This window comes from Micromys minutus (assembly GCF_963924665.1).
Source record: "Micromys minutus genome assembly, chromosome: 10".
In the NCBI taxonomy this organism is placed as follows: Eukaryota; Metazoa; Chordata; class Mammalia; order Rodentia; family Muridae; genus Micromys; species Micromys minutus.
The window spans coordinates 18,597,679-18,612,653 of NC_137979.1; the positions used below are offsets into that span (position 1 = coordinate 18,597,679).

At 42.0% G+C, this 14,975-nt stretch overlaps 1 pseudogene across 1 annotated transcript; it reads left to right on the top strand.

Annotated features, from left to right (window-relative positions):
• The first annotated feature begins 7,716 nt into the window (after positions 1–7,716).
• On the top strand, positions 7,717–8,785 carry LOC308425803 (heterogeneous nuclear ribonucleoprotein A3-like; annotated as a pseudogene). Its single transcript has one exon. The product of its transcript is annotated as a heterogeneous nuclear ribonucleoprotein A3-like (transcript).
• Positions 8,786–14,975: the final 6,190 nt, after the last annotated feature.

Below are 14,975 nucleotides of genomic sequence, written 5' to 3' on the forward strand. Positions count from 1 at the left end.
AACCAATGGCAAGTGGTAGAGGGAAAGTGACTTCAGTGTTCCTTAAGGGCGTTTCAGCAAACAGAAAGTTCTCCTACCTACAGTGGGATAAATTCTCATCATTTGGCTTCCTGCTTTTTTTTGACTTAGACATCATCTTCTGCATCTGAATATAGACAAAGGACTTTTGGACAATACTTGCTTTGCCAGTAATTTCATAAAGGTTAGACAACATGGTCCTAACAATTCTAGGAAACTTGAAAAAACAAAAAACAAACAAACAAACAAAAAAAACCCTTTGACCTTCTTACCAGGTTTGAGGCTTCTCTCTTTTCACTCTGTTGTGAAATCCTAGTTACTATGAGTTCACCTGGTTTCTGACATTGTACAAGCAACACTCACTCCACTAATTGTTGTGCACTCTGCCGGGCGCCACCTACACTTTTCTGTGTTCATCAGTATCCTTTTGTCATGCAGAGTGGGGACTAAGCTTTGAAGACGTCCTCTCAGCTGATGCCTCAACCATCACCAACTAATGAGGCAGAAGGAATGTCCCTTCTGAGCCCATGTGTTGGCAAACTTTTACCTCTGAACCAGAAGATGAAGCAGAAGATATTGGGGGAAGGTTTGGTGTCACTTCAAATGGGACAACTGTATGTCTTAATAAATCCCCATGCTAAGCAGATGCTGAGATGGCTCCAACAATCGCCACCTGCTTTACTCACATCTACCCTCTTGCACGGCCCGAGCATGTAGACTGGTTTCTGACAGGTTGGGTATAAATGTACCGCACTGTGCCTTAGGTATTTTTTTCTCTTCCTCTCTTCTCAGTCCTTACCTTGGAGGAAGCCAGCTACCACACTGTGAGGCACTCCAGTGAAGAGGCTCATGTGACAAAGTTTTCCATCTGTCAAAGGGTTTGAGAGAGCTAGGATACAAAGACTCACTCTACCCAAATTAGGTTTTCAGACAGCCCACAGCTCAAGCCTTGACTGTAGCTATGTGAAATGTTCTAAGTCAGAGGTATTCATCAACGCTACGCTGAAATTCCAGCCCACAAATACTAAATGATTATATGTATTGTCTCCTCCATTAGTGGTAGAATAAGTACTTTTTGTGATACTGGGAATTGATCCCAGGGCTTCTTTCAGGTTAGGCAAGCACTCTACTACTGAGATATATTCCCCTGCCCCTGTAGAACAATCCTTATGCATTAGGAGATCATTGGTGTAATTCTTCAAACTCATGTTTGCCTCGCATGAACTCAGTCTTGAGCTTGTCAGAATATATAGTGATCTGACTGTTCTCTTACATGACTGACATGGCAGACCTCACAGGCACAATAGTGCTTTCCTGCTTCTAAAATAGATAGCTGGGATGAAAACTTGTCCTTTATCAATATTTGGTAGGTCAAAACAACATTTTTTTAAATGAAAAAAAAATAACCTACTGACTTCTTTCTGAAGTTCCAATTTTAATAAAACCTTGAATCAAATCCAAACATAGGAGCATGAAAAATACAGAGATGCCTAAAATACTGTCAATAAATCAACCATTGAATCCAACTATCTCACTCCTAAGTATATATCCAATGGAAACTGAATCAGCTCATCAACCAGACACCCGATAGTCCTACATCATCACATTGTTTCAAACAGCTAAGATACAGTGCCAACCAAGGTGCCCATTAGTGGATAAGTGAGTGAGAATATGTGATATATACAATGGGATATTTTTCAGCTGTGAAAAGAATCGCATACTGTCTTTCTGTGGCAAAATAGACAGATCTGGAGGACATTCACTGAAATGAGCCAGGGACAGAAAGTCCTCTCAAGCGTTCTCTCTCATACGCTGAAATAAAAATGTTGACCTTGTAATGGAGGAAGTAGGATAGGGATTACTAAATGTCACAATGAGGGGGTGGAGAAGGAGGATGCAGACTGCAAAAATAACGTATTCTGATATCCCATATCACAGTAGGGTGGTTATAGTTTGCGAAGAAACCAATGAAACATTTTAAGAGCTGGGGGAAAAAAAATCAGAGGTCTGAAGCAAATAATGATAAGAAAAGGGAGATGCTAATTACCTTGATTTTTATCTTTGCTTCTTCGATGCTGCATTGAGGAACTGTTCCATAGCCCATAGGCATGTGCAGTGTCTACTGCAGAAGTCTGCTTCTACAAACGAGCTTAGTCATTTTCCCCATCATTGTGGAATAAACTTTGCAGTTCTCAACCAGCATTGGAGGCATGCTCACCACCTTCAAAACTGACTCTAAGCAGCCCACTACTGGGATTTTGTAGCATGCATGGACCAGCCTGGAGGAAGGTACTTGTTGCCAGAGAAACTCTGTGATAAATCTTTAGGTATGGCTAAATCCCAGAAGTGCTAGTGATAGTATCAGATGTGATAACTTCCTAGTTGGTTCTCAGTTTGACTCTGCTGAGATTTAGCAGACAGAATATCACCAGATAGCAGGCTCAGTGCCTCCTGGTTGACTTTACAATCACACTTTTCAGCATAACAGTATAATTATGAGGTTCTCGTGGTGGGGCAGCAAGGTAAATTACTGAAAGGCACTAGAAAAAAAAAAAGGTAGAAAGTCTAGTGGGGATAATAGAGGTTGTACCGCTCCAATTCACAATTGCTACTTAAATTGGGCTCCATGGACCAACAGTAGTGGCAGTATTCGCAGCAACAGCATTCTAAGAGCCTGTTAGAAAAATCTTAGCTCCACTCTGAGCTTCCCAACCAGAAAGTTAACGAATTCCCCAGAAGAGTCCCATGCACAGACAGTCTAGACATGCCAGGCAGACACGACCCAAGAGGCATCCAAGGGAGAACAGTGAAAGACCATCTCTATGCCAGGACTTAGGTATAACACCATCTATCCTTTCTGAAAGAAAAAAATTCAAACACATCCAAACATGTGAGAGACATATTTAAAAAACATTAAAATTAAAACTAAAACTGACTTTAAAAGAAAAAGACAGTGTATGACTGGACAGGTGGTTCAGTGGCTGGGAGTACTTGTTGCTAGTGCAGAATACCTGGGTTCAATTCCTGTCACCCTCATGGAGTTAAGCAACCATCTGTAAATCCAGCTCAGGAAAGCTGATGCCCTCTTCAGCCCTCTGCCAGCACCAAGCACACATCCATTGCTCATACAGACAGGCAGGCCAAACACTCATTCACATAAAACAAAATAAGTAACTTTAAAAAATAAAAGTGACAACTCAATTTCTGAAACAAGACTGAGAAGCAGTGGGTGAGAGGGGAGGTTTGAAGGATCTGGAAGGAGCAGAAAGAAGGGAGGCTGCAGTCAGGATATATTATATGAGAGAAGAATACATTGTAAAAACTGAACTGGCAAAACTGTGGGGTTTCCATCTATTTAAAAGTAGAATTATGAATAATGAGGTGTTTACTGAATCTTGGTTTTCTTGTTTCTATCAGAGCTCCTGAGCCCTGTTTATATATTACAATCCTTACTGTAGACACTGCCAGGTACCACAGAAACTGACAGATCCAATGGATTTTTTTTAGGAAAGTCATATCATCAAGGGTTTCTTTCTTCAACTCTCCATAGATGTCTTCAAGACAGGGGGCTGATGCCAGTTGTGAGCACTGGGTGACTTCAAGGCTGAGGAGGACCAAAGAAGGTGTTCTGAACAAACCAATCTGGAGTGTTTTTGAGATAAAGAAGACTGAAGAGCCATTGCATGAAGTGGCAGAAGAAGAACCATGTTGGACAGAGGTAATAGTTCTACTGTGAGGTGAGTCACATGACACCTACACTCACTGAAATATATGGGGGTGATGGATGTTTCCCCACAGGCTGAAACTCATCATGAGGAGGTAGATGGACAGAGGAAGGATCTGCACATGAAGTTATTTAACCGAGAGGAGAAAACTGCTGCAGAATCCTGTGAACTGAGAGCAAGCTCACCAGTAGCCTGATAAAGGAAAGCAAGCTCGCTGGAGTCATGGCAACTGTGCCCAGATCTTCAAGGGCATCAGATCTCCAGGTCCAACAACTCCCTGCACACTGCTTTCCATTCTTTTAGCTGGCACCTGCTCAAAAGGGATTGTAGGAAAGACACAAACTTCAGCCCTGATAGTGAGGACAAAGATCAAGAGTCATCTTAGTATTCAAGTTATGATTATAGATGGAGACAATTGCCACAGAGTGAAATTTGGTTTTCTGAGAAAATATAACAAGGAGCTCTATAAGAGACAAAGTAATGGGAGTTCTCCATGAGAAAATGGTTTCCTGTATGTCAGAGGAAGTGGGTGGTTGGAGGTCTATTCTGTGGAATGTAGCCTTCATCACAAGGTCAGTGGGAAGCCTCCATCTTTTAACAACATCAATGTATATGTCAATCAATCAGATTTACACATGAGGGGTTTGGGGATAGGAGGATTAGGGTTTTTTCATATTCAACCCAAAGTTAAAGTATTCTGGTTTCCTTTTTGTTGTTGTGGTAAAACACTCTAACCAAAGCAACTTACAGAGTTTATTTCTGCCCACAATTCGAGATCATAGTCTATAACTGGAAATAGTCAGGGCAGGTATACAAGGCAGGGAATTCACAACCTAAAATATATAGGAGCCATGGGAGGATGTTACTTTCTGGCTGGCTCACAGGTCCATGCTCACTTAACCTTCCTTCCTGTCTAGGAATGGTGCCACTGAGCCCTCAGGATTTTTATCCTCTCTTTGGTAAACATCCTCAGAAGTTTGCAATGTTATTTAAAGGCAACAAGCACTGAAGTGTAGCCCTAAGCGGGCTCCTCCCCCTATGGTTTATAGTCATCTAGAAAGAAATCTTTCTTAAAGTATTGATTTATCAGCTTCTTTATCTGCAAAGGGGACAAGGCATTTGGACCTGGGATTTCTCTGAGAGTACAGAAGAGCTGACCTCATCCATCCTGTTCTCCTTGAAAGATTTCCTCTCCTGGCTTCAGGGAGCCATTACTCTTCTGCTCTCCCCTCTCCATCGCAGACTGTGGCTTCTAAATCTTCTCTGCTGATCCCTACTTTACTTCTAAACCTTTAAAAGTCTGACTTTCCCCAAGGCCAAGTCCTCGGGCCACTTTCCTCTCCCTCCTTTCTTATCCACTGGTGATCCTGTCAAGTCCAATGACTTTAAGCAGTATTTATACATCTACAGGATCTCAACTCATTGTCCAGTTGTTTCTTTGCTATATATCTAACTTATCCCTAAACTCAAGCCTTTGATCTCCCATGGCTCATCTCCTACCACAGATTTTCCTGCCTTATCCACTGTAACATTTTGTACCGTTTCAGTGGATTCAAAAGCATAGAGGTGACACAAGGTCCTCCTCTTCCCTGAGAGCCACCCATGAGCCTTAATGCCAACTCTGCCCTCAGAACAACATTGTATATGGTCTCTTCTGACCACCATCAGGGCTACATTATCTTAAGGACCACTACCTGCTTTGGGTTTCTACTGTGGCATCCTAAATGAGCTCTCTACTCCATCCCTACCTGTTCTACAGACTTCATCTGGAAATCAGAGGTTTCATTTTGTCCCACGAACCAGATTACACCCCTGCCCTTCACTCTCTGAGGCATCTCCTGAGGCTGCATTCAATTCCAAACACTAAGTGTGATCTTGAAGCCCAACTTGACCACCAGCCCTTATCTCCCTCTTTTCTCCTTAACAGAGCTTAGCAGCATCACCCATCTTGCTGCCCCCTGAAGATACAGTGTCTTACTGCCTTTGAGCACCCTCTCATGCAGTATCTTCCTCCTGCAGGGCACACCTGCCTCTACACTTCATATATGTCTCTGCTCAAGCATCATTCCTCTAGGCACTCAGCCCTATACCTATTTATCACCTTACTCTGCCTCATCTTCCTCAGAGTGTGGATCACTACCTAGAATGACCATTCTCAACTACTTAAATCCTGGCTTGGCTTCCTATACAAGCATAAGATGATGAGAGCAGGGCTTATACATGAGATGTTACCACTACCTGGGATAGTACTCAACACACAGCAGGTGTTCAATGATAAGTGGTTCAAAGGTTACCTAAATGAATGAATGACTGCTGAGTTCTGTTTGAAGAAAACCAAGGGAGTAAGATCTTGTAGAAATTATAGAGGTTAGAGAAGAGAACGTGCTCTACTGGAAAATGATGTCAGAGTTCTGGATCAAGTTAAGAAATATCGGGGATGAGTGAAAACAGAGCAGAGAAAGGAAGCTGTGGTTAAAAAGCTGACACACAGAAGCACTTACAGTGGTGCCCTGAAACAGAAGATGGGAAAACAAAAATAAAGAATGGGGGATATTGGACATTAATACTTCTTACGACCAAAAGCCTGAAGTATGAATGTGTATAATATAATCAAGAGAGGGATGTTCTAAAAGACAAAAGCACATCCTAGCAAAACAGTGAGACAGCAGAGATAAAAATGAATGAAACTTGGACTCTATTGTGCTCACAAAGAGGTACAGTGTCCTTAACTGAATGTTTGTGTAAATGGCTTTGACTATCCTGACGTGGAGAAAAGAGCCGAAAATAGCATGTGTTCACTGCACTTATTCATGCTGTGAGCTTTGAGAAGCCCATGAGAAGAGAATTCAGTAGTGGCTGTGTAAGTCTAAAGAGTTCCATAAATGAAGGGTATTGTCATAAGAATACAAAGTGAATCTGCTAGGATTTGAGTTAACTTTCGGGAGAATGCTCAGAATCCTAAGTGGCTGTATTAAGTCAGGGTTCTCCAGAGAAAAGAAACTGACACATACATCCAAAGAATTTGTTAAATCGCACTGTGTTGGAATACCAAGAGCAGTTGTATAAGGAACAAGAACCCGTTAGCTGCTTGGTCCTTGAGCCTGGGTGTCTCAGCAGCCGAAGTGGGCCCCATAGTGTCTGCCTCACTCTGGAGAGGCAGAACATCTGGAAGTAGTTCAGTTCCTGGGGTTGGGCACCTCAGCAGTCCCAAATACAGTGGAGAAAACCTGGGAGCTTCCTGGACAGCAGGAGGTCCTTAGCCAGTGATGGAAGTCTGGGAAGACTACTTCTGATATTAGCAAAGGGATAAATAGCAGCCGTCATAAAGTAAGTCAACTCAGGGCAAGAGGGAAAGCCAGGTAAGCAAAGGGCAAGTGACGCTCTTCTTCCAGAAGGTGCCTCTCATGTTTCCTACACCAATTAAAGCAACTGGGACAGCTCATCCATTGAGGCTCCCTATTCTGGTTATTCAACTCTGTGCCAAATTGACATTGAAATGGGTTAATCGTCCCAGTGGTCTAGAATCCAGAATTCAGTGGGCCAAAGCCAGAGCTCCTGAGGCCAGGTAAGTGAGACAACCAAAGATAACTGGCAGATACAGCTGTTTTCACTGGGAAGCAAGCAGGACAAGGAGGAGGGCAAGGTACATACACATGTGGAAGTCCATTCTTCCTTATGTATTTGGCTGGAAAGGGTAGGTTTTTAGATACAAACACTCTACCTGGAAGACACATCTTGACGTATATAGGAGTCCCTGCCCCTATACATTCATTATATGAAATGATAGGTTTCATAATGATCCTTTTATTTTGGTCTCTCACATGCTCTGTTCATATTCACCCTCCTTCTGGCTAAGAAAGGAAGCAAGGCAGCAGATGCCATTCCTGCAAGCTGCAGAGATGTGACTAAACAAGAATGCTAACGCTGGGTCCCATATTGAACTCGAGTTGGAAGAGGTGAGTCCGGTCTCAAAATGGAGGGCCGTGATCCAAAGGAACCAGAGCAGCTGAGGAAGCTGTTCATTGGTGGGCTGAGCTTTGAAACCGCAGATGACAGTTTAAGAGAACATTCTGAGAAATGGGGCACACTTACAGACTGTGTGGTTATGAGAGATCCTCAAACAAAACGTTCCAGATGCTTCGGTTTTGTGACCTACTCTGGTGTTGAAGAGGTGGATGCTGCAGTGTGTGCTCGGCCACACAAGGTCGATGGGCGTGTGGTGGAACCAAAGAGAGCTGTTTCTAGAGAGGATTCTGTGACACCTGGTGCCCATTTAATGGTGATGAAAATTTTTGTTGGTGGTATTAAAGAGGATACGGAAGAATATAATCTGAGAGACTACTTTGAAAAGTATGGCAAGATTGAAACCATAGAAGTTATGGAAGACAGGCAGAGTGGGAAAAAGAGAGGATTTGCTTTTGTGACTTTTGATGATCGTGACACAGTTGATAAAATTGTTATTCAGAAATATCACACTATTAATGGGCATAATTGTGAAGTGAAAAAGGCCCTTTCTAAACAAGAGATGCAGTCTGCTGGATCACAGAGAGGTGGTGGAGGAGGATCTGGCAGCTTTATGGGTCGTGGAGGAAACTTTGGAGGTGGTGGAGGAAACTTAGGTCGTGGAGGAAACTTTAGTAGAAGGGGAGGCTGTGGTGGTGGAGGTGGTGGCAACAGAGGTGGTTATGGAGGTGGTGATGGTGGATATAATGGATTTGGAGGTGAGGGTGGGAACTATGGTGGTTGTCCTGGTTACAGTGGTAGAGAAGGTTATGGAGGTGGTGGACCAGGATACGGAAACTAAGGCGGTGGATGTGGTGGGGGAGGAGGGTGGGATGGTTACAGTGAAGGAGGACATTTTGGTGTAAGTAACTATGGTGGTAGTGGGAACCATATGACTTTGGAAATTATAGTGGACAGCAACAATCAAATTATGGACCCATGAAGGGGGCAGTTTTGGTGGCAGAAGCTTAGGCAGTCCCTGTGGAGGTGGCCAAGGATCTGGAGGTGGAAGTGGTGAATATGGTAGCAGAAGGTTTTAAAATAAAACAGAAACGGCTACAGTTCTTAGCAGGAGAGAGTGAGGAGCTGTCAGGAAGGCTGCAGGTTACTCTGAGACAGTCGTCCTAAAAGAACTAGAGGAACTGTAACAATCTGCCACAGGAGGAACGATGTTCCACAGTCAGAAAAGTTACTGCAGCTTCAACAGGAAACCCTTCCTGTTCAGGATGGTCATAGCCACAGTTTGCAAAAAGTGCAGCTATTAATTAATGCAATGTAGTGTCAGTTAGATGCACATTCCTGAGGTCTTTCTGTTGTAGCTTTGTCTTTTCCTTTTCATTACATCAGGTGTATTGCCCTGTAAATTGTGATAGTGTTGCCAGGAATTAAAAAAAATTTTTTTAACTTTTCAATATTTGTGTAGTTCAGTTTTTCTACATTTTAGTATAGAAACTAACAAAATGCAGTTTTGAAGGTGTTTCCTTGTGAGCTAACAAGTAAAGAAGATCATTGTTAATAACTATTTTGTATGAATTTTGCTAAAGTTAACTAGAAAGAAACACCTACTGACTTGCAATTTAAGGGGAATCTATTCTCCCCATTTCCAAAACCATGGTGAGTGGGCACCGACATGGGGAGAGAACAGATATTTGTATGTTTTCAGTGTGTGTTTTATATAATTAGGATTGGGTAATAAAAATAGCATTTGTGAATTTAATAGCATTAAGATTACCTTCAAATGAAAAAGATCTTAAAAGTTGCTGTTTGGTTTCTGTGCTTTTTCTTTCAAAATGTAATCATGATTCTAGTGTGTTACTTACTAAGTCCTAGCCATGTTAAGAACATCTCCATTCCACATTCACCTTGATCACAGTGAAACTGCTGCCAATGGTTTGGGTGTAAAGTGTTTCTACTGCCCTCTGCTTACCAAGGCTGGCAGATGTGTGCCACCTCCCTGCTTAACAGTCTTTTCATATAGAACCACCAAGTCTGCGGTGTCTGAGCAAACTGGTGGGTATCTGGTTTGTTCCTGATTTTAAAATTCAAGGTCTCAAAGCCCCATGTGGTCTTTCCTTGGTTAAGTTCCCCACACATACAACTTTTCAGAGCAAAGGAATAAAAGCCACTCGTTTGAACCCCTGACTGGCTGGCACGCTTTCCTGTTGATACCCTGTCCGTTTTGCTGGATGATGAAACAAAGGGTAGTAAGGTGTCCAAACAAAGCAGCAGCAGATGTAGCACACAGCTGCTCAGTGCAAGCACCTCACTTCCCAAATAGCTCAATTCAAATTCAGACCATCTTGAGTCCTTAAGTTTCCGAAGAACACATGGTTATGCTTTGTACTTATTTCATTATAAAACATGTTGGATGTGGCAATTTGTTTGGAGACTCTGTTTGAGAGGAGCTTTAGATCCTAAGGTCATATATATAAAAAAATATCTACCGCTGCGCCAGCTAGTGTTTTAACCGTTTCAAGTTCTAAGTATGTGCCCTGCTATTACTTTCTTTGGCAGTTGACCGTTAAATTTAGATTTTTACTTTGTTTTTAAAGTATAAGCTAAACAAGCAATAAAGAGGGGAATGGAGCCTGCTAGTATTTCAATATGCTCTCTTGTTGCTTTTTCTGTGCCTCTGTGCATTATTAATATTTGGATGCATGCAGTGCTAGCATGGAACCTTGGTCTTCACAAATACTGCAGTTTGTCCAGAAAACACTCACAAACAATGAATGTAACAGACAACATTGCCTTTGTTAATGGGCATATGTGCATACGCAGTGCAGAAAATAAGCTCATGTTAGAAACTGGTTATGTTAGAAACTGGTTACATTCTTCATAACTAAAATGTGGTTATATGAACGGACACTGTCAATGTTCATAGCTTAAACCTGGGTACCTGGTCAAAATGCTTAGGAAACATTAAAATTGAGCTAAATTGTCTCAAGTCCTTTTATTTATATAATAAAGATTAAAGGAATGGGGGAGTCTGACATTTCCTGGTTCTGTTTGTGAAGTTGTTGGGCACAACCTTGACAGTATCCTTTAATGAGGTCAATTGTATTAACCAACTTTTTATGTTCTGGAACTAGTATAATAGTGAAACCTTTTTCAGTAAGTTGATGTTTACAACCTATAATCAGGTGATGTCTGTATGTGGCCTGTTTATAAGTTGTACTGAGTTAGTTTTTGTGAACAGTGTGGAAGAGTAAGCCATGAGCGGTTTAACCAGCTTTAAAGGACCTAAGTTGGATACTAACCCCAGAAAGCTCTGAACACCCCAGAAACAACTCACAGACTGTGTGAAGTTCAAGAAAAGAAAAAAAAAAAAAGAAAAGAAAAGAAACCATTATGTTTACTCCTTACATACCAAAAAAACTTTGACTAATTCCGGGTTACATCCTGTTTTACATGTACTTTATGCTCATTGTAACTAATAAGAACTTAATGCATACTATCAAACCTTAAAAAAAAAAAAGCCAAGCAATGACAAAAATGTATTCATATACTTTTATGCAAAAATGCTTAAAATTTGTACATTTATCTTTGTTTTTTAAAATAAAGTTCTTCAATTAAACAAAAAAAAAAAAGGACCTAAGTTGTGTTTTTTAAGCACGGGATCAAAGGAAAACCCACTAAGACAGGACTTCAGCAGCCAACTGAGTATGGACAAGTCAGCGTAAATAAAAACTGAGAAGGCAGCAGCAAGAGCTTCAACATCAGAAGTGGAGGCATAAGATACCGTGGTGATAGTGAGCAACTTCCCAAAAGCTAGTTAAAGCTGCTTATTGCAACTGAAATGTCGAAGAAAGTAGCAGGAAGGAGCTCCGCCTTTTGGAACATCAGTGAGCTAGTTGCCACAAGCACTAGGTCTAGCATTTAGACCTGCAAGGAAGGGCATTAAGCATTAGGTAAGGCTTGAACTTGAATTTTTTCACTAATTAAAGAGTACCATTTTGTAAAGCAAGGTAAGAGTAATCTTTTTGATTTGCCCGTGAATGAGAACCCTACCTGCCTAACTGAGGAATGTTTTTCCCACCACCTTAAATACGAAGGTTTCTGGCTGGGTAAGGTTTGTAGCTCACAGTAAAAACCCATGACACCATTGGTTTCCCTACAAGTCAATGTCAGTCTGAGACATTACCCCTCAAGCTCAGTTTTATCTTGGTACCCCATTAAACAAGTTCTAAGACTTAGGCAGTTATATTCTGCAGTGTCAATGGTGGTTGTCATGAGCCAGATGTGGCCTCTTCATCTGTACAACCTGATGTTGTAAGGTAAAGTCAGCTTTCAACAAGGGGAAGTTATGTTTGCCTTTTCAAAAAGTAATTTTTGATGTCTGACTTAAGTTGCTATTACCCACCCGAGGGAAAGCAAGGAACTTTCACAGTTGTCAGAGTAATTGTCTTCCTCAAAGTTCTCTAGCAAATTTGCTATTGCATGGACCAGCAGGGACGGTCACTTTACTTATGTGTTTTTAGTCTCCCTATTATACAAACAGGGTCTCAGTGTTGTCCTAGCCTGGAAGTCAGTCCACCAGCCTTTTGTTGCTCAAATGCTGGGATTAAAGGGTGGTGCCTATTTGACAACCTCATGTTCCTTTAAAATCCAAAGAATAGTTGGGTCACTACTCAAATATGTTGCTGATTGTCCATAAGGGCTATTTCTGTTGCCCTGAAAGGGCTTTGAAAATTGCTTAATTCAGGTTACTTTTTAATAGAATATTTTCAGGAGACAAATCTGCAAAAAAATGTTTCCAACACAGGGATGCCCTGCACCCACAAGTTTGCATAGCAGTACTGAACTCACAGAAACCAATAAGGTAGCAATGTTTCACTGGTGGTTACTTAATATAGAAAAGTACATTTTCTTAAAGGGCATTTACAGTCTGTTTCCTTTCTGAAATAAAATTATTTTACTTAATATGGTCCCACTGCCATTTCTGCAAAGACACATTGATAGCAAACTGTGAATCAAACAAGTGAGGCTGACTTTGGTTCTGTTGGACCTGTGGGATACAGCTCCCAGTTTACATGTCTGAAAGGTGTTCACATTCATGTCTAAATTAGGGAACACATGGTGAAGTTAATCTAGCAGGGGACTACAGAGAAATGAGCTTGGTTTTTAAAAATCGGTAACTGGCATGGTAGTCAGCATGCAGACATGTAAGGTGCTGGTGGGGACTGGTGACCTGTCCAAAAACAGTTTTAAACCTAACATGTTTCGTATCTTTGACAGCAGAGGTGGTCTGTAATTCAGTTGTTTCATTTGTAGCATAATGAACTGTTAAAAATGACCTTTTCATTAAAGTATTTTTAGGAAAAAAAAAAAAAGAATGCTAATGCTAGTCTTCACAACCAGTCCATGACCCTAGACCTTGTCCTGATACTAAAATAACTCCTGCTAGAAAAGTAGCTCTGACTTTGACCTGCATGCCCTCCTCCTCGATGATAGGAGAAAGTGGTACTTCCCACGTTTTCCTCCAACTCTGAAAGGTATACCCCATAAATCTGCTGGAAATGAGGCTTGAGAGCACAACAGAAGTGGGCAGATGTTTTGAGGAAGGGATCTCTGAGCCCAGATCTGAAGTCAGCTATAGCATGTGCTGGAAGTTATGCCCTGGGTATGCTCTCTCTTACCTTCCCATATCACCTGACATACATGCACATTTCGTTCTTGTAACTGCATGGACTGAACCTCCCAACTTCCAGCAGAGCCTCGGACTTGAGGCTGAAGCTGTTTTTCAGAGGACCACTGTGCAACCTGTCCTCACTCCAACTCTCTAGGGTAATGCTGCAGATCCAGCATCACCATATGGCATTTTCCCAGGCCCCACCCCCTTTCAGATATACTTCCTGGACAATAAATGAAATCCACTTGCTTCTGCAATATTTATAATTTTTTCTGTGCTCTCTGCCCCAGAATCAGATGATGCACTGTGCATTCCCTGCTTGGGAAAAGAAAACAAATGACCCCAGGAAGATGGTCTATGTCTGTGATCTGAGGATGTCTATGCACAGGGAGAGCAGGGACAGGAACACTACCAATCTCCAGAAATACAAAGAAGCAGGTGCACTTGTAAAGCAACACTAACAACAGCCATCAAGGCCCAGAGCCAGGAAGTCTAAGTACCCAGCCATTCAGGACCAACGTAGAACACTCTTTATTTCCACCCCCAACAAAACCACTGGTCCCATCTCATTAAATCAAAAGGTGTTTTGATTATTTCTATGAAAGGGTCAAAAGGCTGTTACCCTTCTGGTGATATTTACCATGACAACAGCGCCTGTAAGTGGGACTTTTAAGTGTTTATGGATTTCACACACTGCAGAATAGAACCCAGGAGATGCTCACAATGGGCAGAATAGTTGTGTTGTGTAAAATGAGGCTGCAGATGCCTCAGAGGTGCACAGTACCTTGCTCATCCCTGTAAGACACATGTACAGTCTTAAAATTCAAGTCTCTCTCAGTAAAGTCCAGGTAGGCTATGTCAGCCCTGTTACTATCTCTCCTCTTGTTGTTGTTGTTGTTGCTGCTGCTGCTGGTGGTAGTGGTGATGGTGGTGGTGGTGGTGGTGGTGGTGGTGGTGGTGGTGGTGGTGGTGGTGGTGGTGGTAATAGTATTTGATGTGTGATGTGTATGTGCTGGTAGATGCATTATGTATACCAATATATTCACCCATATATGTGTATGTGGAGGCTACAAGTTAGTGCCAGGTACCTTCTTCTATCAGTCTATATTTTTTATTTGATATGAAATCTCTCACTGAGCCTGGAGCCTACACTTTCTGCTAGTCTGGCAACTAGCAACCCCCTCAGGATCCACCTGGTTCTGCTGTGCCCAAGGTCGCAGACAAGTGCACTCATGGCCAGGTTTTCTATGAGTGCCAAGGCTCCTAACTCAGGTTCTCATGGCCGCACAAAGCACTTTACCAGCTGAGCCAGCACTCTGCTCATTTTCTTAGTTTTCTTCATGTTTCTCCAAGATCGTTTTCTCCCTTCTTGCTTTTAAGATGTGCAAGGAATATCCACATAGTAGATGTTGCTACTGGGACATACTGCCTGAGACCAGCTGAGATTTTCCACTGGAGCCTCTCTGGGGCCAGAATTTCAACCCCAGAAAATGCTCTGTGTGGGATTCTTTTTTTTTCCCTTCAGATCCAGTGCTGAAGACTGAGAGAAACAAAAGGCAAGAATAAAAATGCAGCGATTAACAGGTAAAATTTGGGGTTGT